This window comes from Neopsephotus bourkii, unplaced genomic scaffold (assembly GCF_033783945.1).
Source record: "Neopsephotus bourkii isolate Nb327-2 ecotype Australia unplaced genomic scaffold, CSIRO-AGI_Nbou_v1 NB_71, whole genome shotgun sequence".
Classification (NCBI taxonomy): Eukaryota; Metazoa; Chordata; class Aves; order Psittaciformes; family Psittacidae; genus Neopsephotus; species Neopsephotus bourkii.
The window spans coordinates 1,019,731-1,038,695 of record NW_026900588.1 but is presented as its reverse complement, the minus strand read 5'-3'; the positions used below and the strand labels follow the sequence as shown (position 1 = coordinate 1,038,695).

Below are 18,965 nucleotides of genomic sequence, written 5' to 3'. Positions count from 1 at the left end.
GTGCTTTGTATTACGTGCGTTGCCTCCTCCCTGCAGCAGGTCTGCCTTGACCGTCCTGAGTATCTCTGTGTAAATAGGCCCCTTTAAGGGGCTTCAGCCATGTAGGGTTACCCCAGGAATAGTCATCTGAGAACTGAAAAGCACTTTTGCTGCCTTGTTATGTTGCCTGGTTTTCTTACTGAAGCCATAAGCTTAAGACTGTTGCTATAGGCAGGGATGCTGAATGATGAATGAGCTGTATTACCCACTTTAGGAAAAAATATGACATCCTGAGAAAGCATAGAAGAAGCTGAGCCCCACAGAGATGTAGTTCAGAAGTGGCTGATCAGTGTATCAAAGGAAAGGAAACAAAAGGGAATGAGGGCATGAATAGACCTGTGTGTGATGATCTTGAGTGGCTCCACTGCCTACAGTAGCAGAGGGGGATGCTGTGGCTGCAGACAATCCCTTTTTGTGCCTGCTCAGGTTCCCCATGGAAGGACCTGTGCTGGCGATGGCAGGAGCTCTCTGCCTCTTCTTCAGGTCAGGGACAGGAAAGCAACAGACTGAGAAGCTAACTGCTGGTAAGCTGTCCAGTGATTAAGTACAAACAGTGTTTAAAAATGGTGCTGGGTTTAGAGTCTGATATTTTCTAGCATCAGGTTATAGGCATTTGATTTTTGATACATTTGACTGCTGGGTACCTGAGATCAGCTTCAATTCTTTCTCCTCGGAAAAGAACTTTTAGGAGCTGACCATGTAACCCCTCAGACCTGATAGAATAAATAGCTTGAGGCCCTGCAATTGCTTGTTAAATGTGCTTTCAAATCCCCAATCATTCTTGGGAATTTCTTGGAATCTTTTCTAAGTGTTCAAAGGTGTTGAGAGTGACAGATGCAGCATTTCCATCACAGATGCTAAGTCTCGTGTGCAGAGAAAATCAAAGCTCCCTTCTTCTATCAATGCTCTTTAATTATGCACCTAATGACTACGTTTGTCCAGGGCCACAGTTCTGTACTAAGAACTCACACTGAACTGATTATCTGCAAACCTGCCCTGCTGGAGATGTTTGCTTACTGAAGAGAGCCAGGGGATGATTTATCCCACTGCTGCCTTAAAATGCAAACACTTTTTCTAGGTGGCTCTGCTCAAACATGCAGGATGCCATTCTCCTCAGCCAGAAAGCCAGGCTTTCTAGCCCAGCTAATAGGCTGCACCGATTTGCTCATGTCTTACCATGCAAAGATGAAGAGGCTGGGTTGTGCAGGTATGACATGTACCACCCTTGGTCTGTGGACACAGGAAAGAGTTTAGACTCGGAAGTGCCGGGGGAACAGAGGGAGAGACAACACAGCAACTGGCACTGCTCTCACTTGGCTCCCCACATCGGCTTTGTTATATGAGAAAAGTTGACAACAGTACATCCTTGAGGCTGCCCACCCAGAGCTAATCGCTACAGCTAGTCCCAAGGCTGTGCAGAACAGCCTGAGGGACACCAGTTTGTGAAAGCAAAAGAGCCAGCTTGCAGTTCATTTATATCAGCAGCAAGACCTGGAGGAGCAGTGCTTGGGGGAAGGTAAAGGTCTCTCTGTAGGTTCTTATAATATTCACACCTGAATGAATATTTAGTTTTTCAGGTCTCTGATGCAAATTTTGCATTGAGCTAAGGTGGCTTGCCCATAACTTCCAGATATTAGAGGTGCAGCAGGTCAAGTCCTGGTGGTCATAATGACTAACATCCTAGGGGTATTATGTGAATAATCATAGAATCCCAGACTGGTTTGTGTTGGAAGGGAGCTTAAAGCTCATCCAGTTCCACTCCACTGCCACAGACAGGGACACCTTCCACTAGACCAGGTTGTTCCAAGCCCCTGTGTCCAACCTGGCCTTGAACACTGCCAGGGATGGGGCAGCCACAGCTTCTCTGGGCAACCTGTGCCAGCGCCTCAGCACCCTCACAGGGAAGAAATTTCTTCCCAATGTCTCATCTCAGTCTCCCCTCTGTCAGGTTAAAGCCATTCCCTCTTGTCCTGTCCCTACAGGCCCTTGTCGAAAGCCCCTCTCCAGCTTTCCTGTAGTCCCTTTAGGCACTGGAAGCTGCTCTAAGGTCTCCCCTTAAGGAGCCTTCCCTTCTCCAGGCTGAACCAGCCCAGTTCTCTCAGCCTGGCTCCAGAGCAGAGCTATTCCAGCCCTTGCAGCATCTCCATGGTCTGCTCTGGACTTGCTCCAACAGCTCCACATCCCTCTTGTGTTGTTGCCCCCAGAGCTGGATACAGGACTGCAGGAGGGGGTCTTGCTAGAGTGGAGCAGAGAGAGATAATCCCCTCCCTTGACCTGCTGGGGATGTAGCCCTGGACATGGTTGGTTTCTGGGCTCAAGCACACACTGCCAGGTCATGGGGAGCCTCTTGTCACCCAACACCCCCAAGTCCTTCTCCTCAGGGCTGATCTCAACCTGTTCTCTGCCCAGCCTGTACTTGATTGCCCCAAACCATGTGCAAGACCTTGTACTTGGTCTTGTCAAACTCCATGAGGTTCACACAGTTCCACCTCTCCAGCTTGTCCAAATTCCTCTGGATCCCATTCTTTCCCTCTTTCCCTCCAGCATGTTGACCACACTACACAGCTTGGTGTCACTGGCAAACTTGCTAAGGATGCACTTGATCCCACTGTCCATGTTGTTGACCAAGATGCTGAACAGATGGGGCTGGGGGCACTTCTTCTGTGTTATAGCTGAATTGCACGAACTGTAATCTGCAAAACCAGCATGGTTAATAATTTTGGTGTGACAGGTACATGTCACTGTGCTATGTGGACATATGGAAGAGCTTTCTGCAGTGGATGTCATTGGGAGGAGGAGGGAACCTGTGGGTTTAAGCATCATAGATGTAGGCTAGAGACATGAAGATACAGGAGGTAGTACATTTAAGAAAGGTTCACACCATTAATTTTAAGTGTCTCTTAAGTGAGAGAAGGATCAATTTATACCTGTGGGTATCAGCACATTGGGGTGGTGGCAGAGAGTGGAAGAGTTTAAAGGTATGTGAGTTGTCTTGGGTCTAAGACAGCTGCCAGTCTTCTGGGGAGTTAGCTGACAAAAGTGACCCCAAAGATTTAAAACCAGCATGCAAATGAGAGTGAATGAAGAGACATTGGCAGTGCACATTTGCTGTAGTCATATTACTTAAGCTCAAGGTTACAGCAAGGTAAAGAACCAAAGCACTGAGGCGTTTAAAGAAAAGCAATTCTTTAACAGCCTTTCTACCAGCACAAAAAGTTCAGGCAGTAAACAAGAGGAACTACACATTCCCATTTGTGAAAAGAAGTTGGATATCATCAGGAGTAGTGAGGTTGGAAGGCCAAGGTAGCTGGAGTGCTCAGATACTGGCTGTAACCTCTGCAGGAATGTTAAATTGGGCAGTTGGGGTGTGTATTTTGGGTGCTTGCCTTAGGCTGGGAGGAGCTTTTTTCATCAAAGATACTATTAATACCCCAGGGTGATATCTTTCTAAAAGGCTAAGGTCTCTTTAATGCTGATGGTAACAGGGCTACGTGCAGAACGTCTGGGAGGCAGTGGGTTGAATGAAGGCAAAAGACCTTTGTAGGACACCGAGAGCATCCCCTTATATCCTTTAAGCAGAGGATATAAGCAAGGAATAATTCAAGTTTTGGAACATGTGTATTCTTCCACTCACACCATAATTGTAGACTTTCTAAAAAGAGGGAAGTAGTTTTCTAAGGACAAAAGAAACATCTGTTTTACATATCAGTAAGAAAAGCCTGTATTAGATATTACTCTGTTGAATAAGGCCACTTGGTTACTTCAGAAGACAGCAAAAAGCATTGCTGAAATGTGAATGATCAAACCCAATTCCATCTCCTGATCCTAACTGAAATAGGTATGTCCAGGAATCTCTCTCTGCTTCCTTTCTGGAAGAGATAATTCTCAAAAGAAGATCATAATGAGAAAAATTGACACATCAGAATACAAACTGTGGTAGAAATCTCTTCATGAAGTATTTCAAGTCCCTGCAATTCAGTAATTGGGAAAAACAGGTTACAAACTCCTGCAGATTAAAAGAGAGAGCAGCAACTATATGTGAAACCAAATTCATGTATACATGTTCATGGGCATTCCCATAGATCAAACTGAAATGGGAGGATCTCAAATTTAATAGGAAATTCAGAAAATTGATGAAAGAGGTTAAAGACAGTGCTAAGCAGCCTAAACCTCTTTGTTTTAAATGGATACCTGAATTGCTGCATCCAAGGAGCAGACGAAACCTTAGCAATGGCACATGGAGAGTCATAGATAAGGATGATAAATAAAATTATCAGTCTTGATCCTAAATAACTAGATTTTTCCTTGTGGTGGTGCTGTTGGAGTCACGGTAGTTTAAAGATACAGGTAAAGCAGATTTCACAGGAAGTGATAAAATCTTGTATTAGACTTGTTATCAGCATGATCAAAACCATCCGTTAGTCTAAGTCTAATAAAGATATTACTTCTCCCTGAAAGCTTTGCCTCAGAATTGTTCAGTAATTGTTTGTTCTGTGGTCAGAAAGCAGCAGAATAATGGTTTCGTGTCTTAGCGCAGTAAAAACTACTTTGTCTTCTGTTCTTAATCAGGCAGGATGTTAAACAGCAACTATTGAAGTTAAACATTTAGAAGTCTCGGGACTATGGTGCTTGTATCCAGAAGCATTAAAAGGCTTGCCTTAGGAGTTTTATGAACTCTTTGCACTGATTTCTACCAAGCCTTTGGAGCATGAGGGCTGAGGGATGCCAGAGTTAATGTTATGCCACAATTTAAAAGGGTAAATTGAACACACAGAAAATGACAGACCAATTAATCTAGCAACTCTCTGGAGGAGACATCATGTAAAAATAGAAGAGGATCCATAAGTAATTTTTAATCCATTAAAAATCATACCAGAAGTATTGCTGTAGGTTTATGTGAATCGGTTAGCTCGGTTGAATCATGTCAACTCGGTAGATTCTGATTTCTGCAAAACAAGTGAAACGTGACCTCTTGCTGCAAGCACTGGCAATCTGCAAATATCATGGTGGGCCCTTACTTGGTGGATCATATCTCAGTCAATCCACTGCATTGCAAAATGTAACTGTGCATGGAAAACTGCTATCCAGAGGAGGGCATGTCTGTTTGCTCTCCACAGGAACTCATCCCAGGACTGGCTTAACACTTCAGCAGTTTAGGGTTCAGAAAAGAGATGATGAGCAAGTGTGGAAGCATACCCTGAACATAGTAAACTTGCAGTGCAAGTGAGCTTCTAATGAGAAGGGTCCAATCATTCACTGTGCAGACAACTTCAACTGTCAATAGACTTTTTCCTAAAAGAGAGATTAAAGCTGTTGGGGTTTTTGTCTTCTTTCGCCCTTCTTTCGCCCTTCTTTCGCCCTTCTTTCGCCCTTCCTTCTTTCGCCCTTCCTTCTTTCGCCCTTCCTTCTTTCGCCCTTCTCTTTCCCCCCCTTTCCCCTTCTTTCGCCCTTCCTTCTTTCCCCTCCTTTCCCTTCTTTCGCCCTTCCTTCTTTCGCCCTTCCTTCTTTCGCCCTTCCTTCTTTCGCCCTTCCTTCTTTCGCCCTTCCTTCTTTCGCCCTTCCTTCTTTCGCCCTTCCTTCTTTCGCCCTTCCCTTCTTTCGCCCTTCCTTCTTTCCCCTTCTTTCCCCTTCTTTCGCCCTTCCTTCTTTCGCCCTTCCTTCTTTCCGCCCTTTCCCTTCTTTCGCCCTTCCTTCTTTCGCCCTTCTTTCCCCTTCTTTCGCCCCTTCCCTTCTTTCGCCCTTCCTTCTTTCGCCCTCCTTCTTTCCCCTCTTCTTTCGCCCTTCCTTCTTTCGCCCTTCCTTCTCTCGCCCTTCCTTCTTTCGCCCTTCCTTCTTTCGCCCTTCCTTCTTTCGCCCTTCCTTCTTTCGCCCTTCCTTCTTTCGCCCTCCCTTCTTTCGCCCTTCCTTCTTTCGCCCTTCCTTCTTTCGCCCTTCCTTCTTTCGCCCTTCCTTCTTTCGCCCTTCCTTCTTTCGCCCTTCCTTCTTTCGCCCTTCCTTCTTTCGCCCTTCCTTCTTTCGCCCTTCCTTCTTTCGCCCTTCCTTCTTTCGCCCTTCCTTCTTTCGCCCTTCCTTCTTTCGCCCTTCCTTCTTTCGCCCTTCCTTCTTTCGCCCTTCCTTCTTTCGCCCTTCCTTCTTTCGCCCTTCCTTCTTTCGCCCTTCCTTCTTTCGCCCTTCCTTCTTTCGCCCTTCCTTCTTTCGCCCTTCCTTCTTTCGCCCTTCCTTCTTTCGCCCTTCCTTCTTTCGCCCTTCCTTCTTTCGCCCTTCCTTCTTTCGCCCTTCCTTCTTTCGCCCTTCCTTCTTTCGCCCTTCCTTCTTTCGCCCTTCCTTCTTTCGCCCTTCCTTCTTTCGCCCTTCCTTCTTTCGCCCTTCCTTCTTTCGCCCTTCCTTCTTTCGCCCTTCCTTCTTTCGCCCTTCCTTCTTTCGCCCTTCCTTCTTTCGCCCTTCCTTCTTTCGCCCTTCCTTCTTTCGCCCTTCCTTCTTTCGCCCTTCCTTCTTTCGCCCTTCCTTCTTTCGCCCTTCCTTCTTTCGCCCTTCCTTCTTTCGCCCTTCCTTCTTTCGCCCTTCCTTCTTTCGCCCTTCCTTCTTTCGCCCTTCCTTCTTTCGCCCTTCCTTCTTTCGCCCTTCCTTCTTTCGCCCTTCCTTCTTTCGCCCTTCCTTCTTTCGCCCTTCCTTCTTTCGCCCTTCCTTCTTTCGCCCTTCCTTCTTTCGCCCTTCCTTCTTTCGCCCTTCCTTCTTTCGCCCTTCCTTCTTTCGCCCTTCCTTCTTTCGCCCTTCCTTCTTTCGCCCTTCCTTCTTTCGCCCTTCCTTCTTTCGCCCTTCCTTCTTTCGCCCTTCCTTCTTTCGCCCTTCCTTCTTTCGCCCTTCCTTCTTTCGCCCTCTCCTTCTTTCGCCCTTCCTTCTTTCGCCCTTCCTTCTTTCGCCCTTCCTTCTTTCGCCCTTCCTTCTTTCGCCCTTCCTTCTTTCGCCCTTCCTTCTTTCGCCCTTCCTTCTTTCGCCCTTCCTTCTTTCGCCCTTCCTTCTTTCGCCCTTCCTTCTTTCGCCCTTCCTTCTTTCGCCCTTCCTTCTTTCGCCCTTCCTTCTTTCGCCCTTCCTTCTTTCGCCCTTCCTTCTTTCGCCCTTCCTTCTTTCGCCCTTCCTTCTTTCGCCCTTCCTTCTTTCGCCCTTCCTTCTTTCGCCCTTCCTTCTTTCGCCCTTCCTTCTTTCGCCCTTCCTTCTTTCGCCCTTCCTTCTTTCGCCCTTCCTTCTTTCGCCCTTCCTTCTTTCGCCCTTCCTTCTTTCGCCCTTCCTTCTTTCGCCCTTCCTTCTTTCGCCCTTCCTTCTTTCGCCCTTCCTTCTTTCGCCCTTCCTTCTTTCGCCCTTCCTTCTTTCGCCCTTCCTTCTTTCGCCCTTCCTTCTTTCGCCCTTCCTTCTTTCGCCCTTCCTTCTTTCGCCCTTCCTTTCTTTCGCCCTTCCTTCTTTCGCCCTTCCTTCTTTCGCCCTTCCTTCTTTCGCCCTTCCTTCTTTCGCCCTTCCTTCTTTCGCCCTTCCTTCTTTCGCCCTTCCTTCTTTCGCCCTTCCTTCTTTCGCCCTTCCTTCTTCTCGCCCTTCCTTCTTTCGCCCTTCCTTCTTTCGCCCTTCCTTCTTTCGCCCTTCCTTCTTTCGCCCTTCCTTCTTTCGCCCTTCCTTCTTTCGCCCTTCCTTCTTTCGCCCTTCCTTCTTTCGCCCTTCCTTCTTTCGCCCTTCCTTCTTTCGCCCTTCCTTCTTTCGCCCTTCCTTCTTTCGCCCTTCCTTCTTTCGCCCTTCCTTCTTTCGCCCTTCCTTCTTTTTCGCCCTTCCTTCTTTCGCCCTTCCTTCTTTCGCCCTTCCTTCTTTCGCCCTTCCTTCTTTCGCCCTTCCTTCTTTCGCCCTTCCTTCTTTCGCCCTTCCTTCTTTCGCCCTTCCTTCTTTCGCCCTTCCTTCTTTCGCCCTTCCTTCTTTCGCCCTTCCTTCTTTCGCCCTTCCTTCTTTCGCCCTTCCTTCTTTCGCCCTTCCTTCTTTCGCCCTTCCTTCTTTCGCCCTTCCTTCTTTCGCCCTTCCTTCTTTCGCCCTTCCTTCTTTCGCCCTTCCTTCTTTCGCCCTTCCTTCTTTCGCCCTTCCTTCTTTCGCCCTTCCTTCTTTCGCCCTTCCTTCTTTCGCCCTTCCTTCTTTCGCCCTTCCTTCTTTCGCCCTTCCTTCTTTCGCCCTTCCTTCTTTCGCCCTTCCTTCTTTCGCCCTTCCTTCTTTCGCCCTTCCTTCTTTCGCCCTTCCTTCTTTCGCCCTTCCTTCTTTCGCCCTTCCTTCTTTCGCCCTTCCTTCTTTCGCCCTTCCTTCTTTCTCGCCCTTCCTTCTTTCGCCCTTCCTTCTTTCCCCCTTCCTTTCCCCTTTCGCTCCTTCCCTTCTTTCGCCCCTTCCTTCTTTCGCCCTTCCTTCTTTCGCCCTTCCTTCTTTCGCCCTTCCTTCTTTCGCCCTTCCTTCTTTCGCCCTTCTTTCGCCCTTCTTTCGCCCTTCTTTCGCCCTTCTTTCGCCCTTCTGTTCCTAGTTTATCCAGGGTAAAGAGGAGAGCTTTTCATTGTATATGTTAATCTAGAGGAGAAGATAGTGCTGATGAGAGCCATCTCTGTAATACAGCAGAGAGTAAGAACAGAGATGGGGGAGATACTCAGGATGGGCATGAATATGTAATTGCATGCTTTTTCCCCCATTTATCTTTTTTTCTTAAACAGAGAAATAATCACCCATGTAGACATGGTCATGTTGGGGTCACTACTCCACTTAGGCTTCTAATCATGCTCAGTTACCTCTCCAGGGGTCTCAGCACAAGTGCAGCAAAGCTGTAGGTTTGCTGCAGATGATGATGGGTGAGGTTGCCTGTGCCATGCAGACACCACTGTCAGAACTGTCTTCCTGGCCTTAAAAAAGTGAGGAATGTCTCACTGGTTTAAATGAGCAAAGGCTTCAGCCTGAAGAGTTGAGTGAGCTCAGTTGGGAAAACAGTGGGAATCTGCTGAAGACTTGGGTTGAAGGGCAGTTGAGGGTGTCCATGAGGTGAAGTTGCTCTTCTGACAAAGCAGTTCATCTGTAGTGCTGTTTACACTGACAGAATTCCATTAGTTGGGTTTTTTTCTCCTCCAGAATCTTTATGTTCCTGTACAGATTTAACTTTGACATTATGGGAAAGTGGTTCTTTCTTACGAACACAAGCACTCAGCCTGGAAATCTCAAACCACCTTTGCAATCTCCATCCCTGCAATAAAAGTCTCTGGATAGCAAAAACTGCAGAACACCCCTCTAGCTTTTATGAAATCAACCCTTAGGAGAAACTCGTTAAAAAGAAAAAAAGGCAGTTGGAAAAGAATGATTTTATTTTTAAGTACTTTGTGGTTTGCTATGTATTAAATTATATTTTGCTCTAATCTATTCCTGTATTTGCAAGCAGAGTCTAAAAGGAGATAATACCATGCAAAGAGCGCAGTGACCCAATACATTTACTATTACCACATGCTTGTAGAAGCCAAATGAAACAAGATTGTTTTCAAGTCCATGTAAATAAATATGTATTTTAATAACAGTTAATGTCAGTTCATAAAGGGAAGCACACTAGGAGAGTTCTTTAAGATAATATTACACTCTGGGTACAAAATCCTTTCCTAGAAAGTGATTGAAAAGAAATATGAACTCACAAAATCCCATCTCCAATGCAGAAGAGCCTCAGTTCTATTTTATCCTTCCTCCCTTAGGAAGGTGGAAAGGCATTATTAAGGCATATCAATCAATTTTGGTAGCACCTTTATTGCCTAATATTATCACACTGTGTACATACTGAAGATTTTTCCACATATTGTTTACATAGTACCTCTTACCAATCCCTGCTTCCTCCATGTACAAGTTATCACCCAAAGTGCATGCCTTGAATAATGCATGTGCACAAAGGAGCTCAGTGATGCTTTGACGTTACCCACCACTGGCAGAATCTGTGAGAAATGCAAAGAGAAAGCCCCCCTTGCTTGGGTAACCTAACTCTGTAATGTTAGTCATAGTCAGTGCTCCTCGTTGGCTTTGCCTTCAACATGTACAAGTGTCTTTCAGCAGAGATGTGCTGTGTGGAGGTGCACAAAGAATAAACTGTAAGTGTAACTAGGAATTTAAAAATGTGCACTTTATCTCAGATCTGCTGTCACTCTGGTTTTAGCCAGAGTTCAGTACTGGTTGGATCTTGGGTTTCATCTCCGCTCACCACAAGCATAGAGACGAGTTTAAAGATACAAGTAGTTGTCCCACAATCTCTTTAGGCTCTTACCCCTTACTGCATACTTAGCCTGAAATAGTGCGTAGTGAATCAATGCCATCATGCAGGAAGGTGGGACTGCACGGAAATGTGTATCTTCACCACCTGTCTCAGACAAGTGATGAGGGTGCTGAGGCCCTGGCACAGGGTGCCCAGAGAAGCTGTGGCTGCCCCATCCCTGGCAGTGTTCAAGGCCAGGTTGAATGGGGCTTGAAGCAACCTGGTCTAGTGCAAGGTTTCCCTGCCTATGGCAGGGAATTGGAACTGCATGATCTTAAGGTCATTTCTAACCCAAACCATCATCTGATTTGACAATTCTATGTAGACTCCTTCACAGTATCATTTTTTTCTTGCTTTGTTAACCAGAACCAGTTTTCCAATTTCCATTCTGAATTTGTTCTGGATTCACTCATCATGCCTCTTCGATTTTGTTATCAGTATTACTCCTAATTCTTTCCTTGGTGTATGTGCTTTCAAATCCATTTATAAATAGTCATGATAATGGTGATGTCACCAAGAAAACTGTATGTTTGAAAAATGGAACTGGGGCAGCCCACATCTTCTGGCGATGAATAGTAACTGTTGACTGACTCTGATTGTGACTGCTTCTGAAATGCACATTTTTTGGCTTGTATGCTGAAACACTCAGATCATCTCATAACAGATCTCTTGCAAGTTCTAAGTGAGAAGATGATATAAATGGGGCCAGAATTAGCATTTCAGAGACCTGGGCTCTCTTAGTACACTCGGTGTAGTATCTGCACTAGCACATTTGAGCAGAACTAGAGTGTGTTTTGACATGCATTTCCTGACCATCCTTCCTCATTCTGCTTTTGCTTCCCACTATGGAGAAGTCTTGGACCACACGGGCTTCTCAGGGCAAACTAGAGACATGCACTGTATGCATTCTGTCTGTGAATGTGAGTTCAGCTCTACGGGACCAGACTAGAAATGAATGCATAGCAAGGACCTATCCGTGTGGGTGTTGTGAATCGCACACAAATGTCGTGGACCTCTAGTCTTCACACATCCCTCCCTACAGCTCCACTCCTCCTGGGCTGTGCTACCTGATAAGCCTTAGATGTCCTGCATGACCACAGCAAGTGATTCCAAGGATCTATCCATACATTTGACATCTGTAAGATAGGACGAACTTGTGCTTTTTCTTGAGATCATTAGATTTACAAGTGACTTGTGCTGTGTGCTTACAGCAGTGATCACAGCAATATTTATAACCTCTTCCTTTTTGTGGCACCAGCAGCTTCCTATTGCTGTTAATTAGTAACAAAGCTAAGGAACTAAACAAATGCACTGACAATGAATTTACTGAAACGTTTTGAAGAACTAAAACTAATTAAATGTCTGGTTTTAATTTACTGACTGTTTTCTGCAACAAAAGGTTTTGTTTTGATCTTTTACATTACTTTTTAAAATGCCCACAAGGCAAGTTGTTTTTCATTTAAACCTCACACAAATTTTGGATTGATGTGAACTGATTTAAAAATTGTAAGACCTAATTATATAACAGAAAACTAGATCCAAAGCGTTTGATTTTTAGGTCAAAGATGGCATTTTTTTTTTTTTCTTCATCCAGAATATGCATTCTCTAGAGTTTTTCTTTGGAATTTTTCAGGTAAAATTGTAAATATTCTGGTCAGATGAAATTTCTCTGAAGTTTTCAGATCAATCATGAACTTGGGGGGAATCTGTTATTTCCCAAGCTATCCAACAAAACACTGAAAACAGGCAAAATAAACTGGGAATGAGATCACTTCTTAAAGAAAATCCTCATGTAACCTCAATATTCAGCACAAGGCTCCTGTGCTTACACTACATCACTGGAGTGCAGCTTTGAATCCTAGAACAGCAGTCTTTGGCGCACTAATGCATCATTAACGTGTCTGGCTTTGCCTCTGAGCTGGCAGAGCATCTCTGCTTGAGACCATGAGTTGTGCATCCTCTGGGAAGGAGGGTTTGCAGCTTAATGAAGCCCTGGCTCGGGCGAGTGCCTGTCCTTAGGGAGCAGTCACCATAAACAACCAGGTCTCATACACAGATGTGTGGAATATATTCACGCACTTAACGCTGACTTGCTCTCAGTTAACAACATTAATGAAACCTTTTGGAACAGTTTGAAAATAGTCCCAAATTAAGCAGTCTTTTTCATATTTCTCTCTCTGTTGTGAAGCAAAGACAAACATTGCTGAAACTTTTCCTTCTTATGATTGCAGCTTGAAACGATTAAATTTAGTAATCCCTTCAAGCCAGCAGTGAGTTTCCATCATAGTCAAAAGTCGTGTGATACCCAATTGGTTTCTGGTTCCTGACTAGCTCCAGCAGGGTTCTCTTTGAGATACATCAGAGGCCATAGATCTTCAGCAGAAATTGCAACTGCAAGAACTTAACTGCCCCCAGAGCAACAAAAGTCCCTGGTGTCAGAATCTCATTGATTTGTTTCAAGATCATTTGTGAAAGCCACGTAGTAAGGATCCTGGGCCTTCGTTTGTATGAGCTCACATGCAAGAGCAGATAGAAATAGTCTTGATGCCAGCCCCTGTTAGCTATTTAGTATGCACCAGATTCTTTATTTCCTTGTGCTCTTTAGACCCCTCATAAGCTGAATGTAGAAAGCTGCCTAGTTCTGGAAACCACAATTCCCCAACCTGCCTACAGGAATGGGCACACTGATTAATTAACACAAGGTTTGATGCCACAGAGTGTCTGTTCCAATAGAGACAGGCCAGTCACATCAGATTCCAGAAGGAAAGCAATAATGTAATATGTAGCAATATTGAAGAAAGTAGGCTAATTTTTGCCTGTGAAAGCTTTAGTGATGGAGGATGTGAAGTAGGATGGCCTCTATTTTTAAGGCTTCATTAATTTACAAGGTCAGTGACAGGAAGGAAATATTACGGAATAAATCCACATATGCTAAGAACACATGAACAAAGCACACTTTCTGTTGCAGATATTCCTTTGCTTGTTATTTAGTGAAATTCAGGCAATCCCATTGGAATGAGTTTCCAGTCCTCTGTAGGAAAGGCAGCAAACTGCAGTAGTTCCATTTTGCATGCGGATTTTCCTATAAAACAAAAACATAAGTTAATTCCTCAGCAAACATGTATACTCAGTAACACTGCTTCTAAGAAGAATAAGTATTTCCCAGGGCAAAGGCTCTACCTTTATGGTCCTGGCGATGATAGCAGCAGCTCTGATGGGAGCAACCAACCCATAGAGAGCCCCTTCTTCCTCAGAGACTGACTTCTCCCTCCCGTGGTCTGGCTGCTTGGTTTTCTTGGACCTCATGGTTCATTATTGTGGATCTGGTGTGTTTGTGGAGAAGAAACCCCAACCCTTCCCCTGGCACCTTTCCTTTCTGGGTGTCAAAACACACTGAAGGGCTGTGTAATTTGCTTTGCAGTGTATCTCCCTTTGGGAACATATTATTGCATTTAATCTAGCGGCGCGGTGGGTGTTCGGGGTTCATGCTGAGCAGAATGCTTGCATGCATTCCCTCGCTGAGATTTCACACTAATATGACAGCCTTTCCAAGAATAGCTCTGGGAACGTGGTGATGGTTTAAAGTTTTGGTTTGTGGGGGTTTTGCTGCTGCTGCTGTTTTAATTTGCAGACTTTCCCCAAATTTTTAAAAGAGAGCATCTCCTGTATCATTACCCCCCCCCCCCCCCAATGAATGAAGAGTGAGTGCGTTAGGTCAATACATGGCACTTAAATTCCTGGTATATTGTGCTATAGCTGGCAGTTCAGAAAGCTTCAATATAGGTTTTCTTATTAAAGAGGATTTAATAGCAGTTTCTCAGTGTAATCACCAGTATCTGAGATCACTAAATCTACAGTGAGCACCGTCTCACTGCAGCCCTTTTTAAACTGTCTCTATTAAAAATGTGGAACCTGAGCATCAACTTTTGTCCAAGGACATGGAAAATGCTTATTTCCTTGGCCTCCCCAAAGCAACTCTGAGGATCTTCCTCCTGAGCATGTGGGCCCTCTATAGGAGTTGGAAACTCACGTTAGCAGGCTTTGCTCCCAGAGCACATTTTCTTTATATTGATATAGTTAGACTTTTGTCCTATAAATGGAAAAACCCTAGAAATGCCTTAAAAAAACCCTTGAAAGCATTGTGTCAGTCTTTACCAGTGCACACAGAGAAATCCCAAAGCGAATGTGCATCTATTACAGGGCTGGAAATAAACTCATCTATTTTTCTGCATTTCCCTCTAGGTGGAATGCCGCTTTGAGAGGGAGGAGAAAGAGCAACAAAATGACATATTTGCAGCAGGATGTGACAGAAGATATATCAAGATGAATGCCTGCCTTTTTGTGGTGAGCGAATCTCTTCTGTCAGACTCCTGTAAGGGTTCGTTCATGTGTGCAGCACTGTCTCCAACTTCTCACCTGGTATTAAATGCATCCTAATTCTGTCAGCTTCAGCTGTATGGGCAGTAGAAATGAAATCTGGGGATCTTTTACATAGCACAAGAGCAGCTACAGCCTGAGTCACGGTCACTGATCTGACTCAGCCCGGTTACAGCTATTTTCTTTCCTGTGCATGTTTCAGATGCTGTAGATATGCAGGAGGCAGCAGATGCTGAGCACTTGTAGATGGGACAAATTCAATATTACCTGTCTGTGCTGAGGTCCCTCCAATGGGTTAACAGGGCTGGCTGTGGGTTAGGGCTGTATGAGCATCCCCTGAGTTCCCTTTTCACCCTTCCATGTTGAGCTTGAATGGGAGCCTCATGGTCCTTTGTCCTCCTGCTCAGACCCCCAGGAGATGCCTGGGGAGCATCTTAGTGCTGTTCCGCAGGTGGGACCACAAAGCTTCCCTTGCACACCCCATCCTCTCTATCAAGTTATGTCCCGTGGGTGGGTAGCAGAGAAACAACATGGGCAAGGTCACAGGTGCTGGGGTGAAAGGAGCTGGCCTCTACTTGCCAGCCCTGTTGCCTTTTAACCATACTTTCTGAGATAACTTTCTGCTGTTGTCCTTAGGGAAGGGAGTGTTTCCTGATACAGGAGTGATGTAATGTTCCTTTTTTCACAGGCATTGCAGTCTGTAGCTCAGTAATATCTGTGCAGTTAGATAACTCACTCTGCAGCCGCGTGTGGGAGCACACTGCAGTGTCAGTCCTGGAGTAACTCATTCTCCAAGCACAGCAGCACTGAGGAGTAAACTCCCTGACACTGGGCTGACCTTGGATGGGGGAAGCAGCCAGGACACAGTGCCCTGCCGGAGGCTGCTTCGCCTGCTGTTTGCCATCTGGGAGTGATAGCTGATCCAGGCAAAGCTTCTCCCCAAATCATGCTTAGAGCTGAGCATCATGGCCCTGGCTCCCTGCGGTGCCTTGTCTCACATGGCTCATTCCTCTTGCCTTTGGCTCCTGAGCCAGAAGCTGCAGCAGGAGGGAGCTGCTGTCCCTCTGTGGGGCATTTCAGACATTTCCCAAGGATGAAGGAGGTACATCACAGTTCCACATTCCACCTCTGTGCATGCCTGAGGTACATAAGACATGGGCTGGAAACAGCACGCCTATGGGCAAGCTTGCCCTGTCCTCTGGCCCCACCAAACCCCACTGGCAAGAGCCAGCAAGCAGCAGGGAGAGCCCACTAACAGATCCCCTGCTGTGGATGCTTATCTCTTGCTCTCTGCCTGCAGGGATAACCAGGTGGGGAAACAATACGCAAAGAGCTAGGGAATGTGAAGAGAGGGGAAATGCATGTCCATGGCGATTGCCAGCAATTGGCATTTCTGCTTCCCAGGGTGGCTGCTCGGTGCTGGAAGCTTGGCTGTGCTGTCTACAGAGCAGAGGGCACATGCATCCATCAGCCTGACTCTGTGGCCAGAGGCTGTTAAGCAGTGGTTTTGTTTTCTGGCAGGGCTTTTAAAGCAGAGCAGCTTTCTGTACTCTGTGTTGCTGTTATTAAATGCCAGCCAGTGTCCTGTAAATTGTAAATAAGGTGACAGTCAGTTCTCATAATTGGTAACATCACTACCTTTCCATCTCTGTCTAAACCTGGCTCTTATGGAGGGCTTAGCCTTTGGTTGCAAAGGTCCACCCCAGGTTCACTCTCAGGGATCCTTTGGGCTTGGCCAAGGCTTCTCCTTCTCTTCTGAATCTCTCAAGAAGATATTCCCCACCCATCAGCCTCCTGACCAAGCTCAGGCTTCCTGCCTTGGGCCCCTCAGATCTCCTCTCTAAGCTTTTTGTGCGCTTGAGGAGTGCAGGATATGCCCACGAGAAGTGAAGCACCTTGGCTGGGTCAAAGAAACACAACAGGGAGGAAAAGGGCAGGCACAGGGAAGCACTTTATCAAAAAGAGCCTGCCCTGAGAAGTGGTGGAGGAAAACATGGAAGTGGATTACAGAAGAGAAACATGGTGTAGCTTGGGGAGCAAAGGAGGCATGACGAGAAGGAGCTGTAACCATGGCAGGGCCATGGGCACTGCAGATGCCTCATCCTCATAACTGGCTGGACTGAGTGCTTTCGCCTGCTCTGAACAAGTGGGTATGTTAGCTTGTAAAATGGTAAACATATAGAATATATAGGCTTAGGGGAGAAGCAGAAGGTCTACCTCTTTGACCCCCCCCAAAAATGAGCCAGCTCTTGAGTAACTGCCAGGCTCAGCTTGCTTCCACAGAGCCTGCAGATTGTGCTGTTGTGTAGTTAATGGTTTTCTAGCATCATCTTATTTTTGTGCCCTGGCTCTTAACAACTAAGGATAGCACAGCACCTTTATTTTCTCAGCTCCATTCTTGCTCTCTTGCTCATTATACATACTTGCATAAAAGGCTTCTGCACTAGAACAAAGGACTTGTGTGAAAGCAAGGAGAGGGCAGGAGCTCGGTATCTCAAAGGCACTAGAGCGGGCTGTGCAGGGGGGTCATGGAGTTTCTTTGGACACATCCAAAACCTGCCTTGGTGCATCCCTGTGTAACCTGCTGTAGGTGGCTTTGCCTTGGCAGAGGGGTTGGAATAGATGATCTCCAGAGGTCCCTTCCAACCCTAATGATTCTGTGATCCTGTGACCCCCCCAGCCCACTGTCTGCTCTCCTCCATGCAGCCCCCACTGTCTGCTTTGCTTTAATGCCCACACAGTAGCTGGGACCATATACGCTCAACTATTTCATGTGCTTTTCTCTGCAGCTCACTCTGATGGGATGTGCGATCAAAAGCAGGTCTGTGAAAGCACTGAGAGCTTGCTTCTGTTTTGTGGTGCCCAATGTGCTGCCAAGGGAAGCATGCCTTGCATACAGCGGTGTGATGCTGCCAGGCTGGGCAGCTCCAACAACAGCAGCAGAGTGAAGGAGAGGCTCGAGTCAGACCATGAACACTGCCTTCATTGTTGATTCTGTCATTTCCAGGGAGCAGGATGGGGCCCATGCATGCTGGTGCTGTGCAGACACGAGGTGTTTACTCTGCTGCTGATGGAGCCCCCCTCACAGGCAGAGGAAGACTGGGAGTGTGGCAAATGGGATGTTCAGTGCAGGCAGGCTTCCTGGTGGTAGGAAGCACTTGGTTGGAAAGGGATTGGTTCCATGAAAACTGAGAGAATATGCAGAGATAAACCCAGGAGGTCCTGGGCTGCATCCCCAGAGTCGAAGGAGGGGATTCTCTCCCTCTGCTGTGCTCTGGTGAGACCCCTGCATTGCAGTCCTGTGCCCAGCTCTGGGGGCAACAACACAAGAGGGATGTGGAGCTGTTGGAGAGAGTCTAGAGGAGGCCATGGAGATGCTCTGAGGGCTGGAGCATCTCTGCTCTGGAGACAGGCTGAGACACCCAACCCCAATCTTTCCCTTTTCCCAGGCTTTCCTCCTTCTGTTTTTCTCCATGTAGCTAGAGCAGGAGCTCAGCTGCTCCTGTAGCCTATTTGCCTCCATTTTTGGGACTTTCAACTCAAAATAGCCTGCCCCAATCCCAGATAATAGGCAGAGGCCATCTATCTTTCAGGAAAGAGTTTTACCACCATTTATCCTTTAAAGCAGCATGCTACTCTGGTGCTATTTTGTGATGCAGAACATCAGAGCCAAAAGGGCACATAAACAAATGTGTGTTAGGAGTGGCTGGGGGCGATGGGGCAGGCTTGGGTAATTTTTATAGATGAAAGACAAGCATTCCCTGCTCAACATGCAATCCGCTGCAGTGCAGAGGGCCAGCACAAAACATACACATCATGTCAGCCCCACTTTGAAGGTCATTTATTGTGCAAATAGTCCTTGTGATGGTTCTCTGAGCAGGGAGGGGTATTAGACTCTATGCAGAGCACTGCTTGCAGGAGGCCCAGCTTAGAAAAATTAAAACTGGGTGTCTTTATGAGCCTCCTCAGTGCAATCTTTTCACTCCCCTCACAAGAATTATTTGTATAGTTTTATTTGAAGTAAGAGAAATTTCTTTCTCCCTCTCTTCCCCCTCCCTCCTTCCTTAACACCATTTCTCCAAGTTGCCAACACTAAGAAAGGGTAAGTCCTTTGGAAGCCCTGCTAGGATTCTCTCCTCAGACAGATGATACCTTCTCTTGGCTGACTGAAGAACTCAGGACACGGAAGGTTTTGCCCCAATACCATCTGGTTTCTGGGTGCAGCCTTGAGAAAATCATTCTATTTCTTTCATATGGCAAAAGCTCC

General features: G+C 46.3%; 1 long non-coding RNA gene across 1 annotated transcript in view; it reads left to right on the top strand.

The window, feature by feature from the left end:
* LOC133212299 (uncharacterized) overlaps nt 1-18,965 on the top strand; it is a 57,616-nt gene extending 38,651 nt beyond the window's left edge. Inside the window, exons 2-3 of the long non-coding RNA XR_009725451.1 lie at nt 14,564-14,665; nt 18,840-18,965. This is a non-coding gene — a long non-coding RNA (uncharacterized LOC133212299). The remainder of the gene's footprint in view (nt 1-14,563; nt 14,666-18,839) is intronic.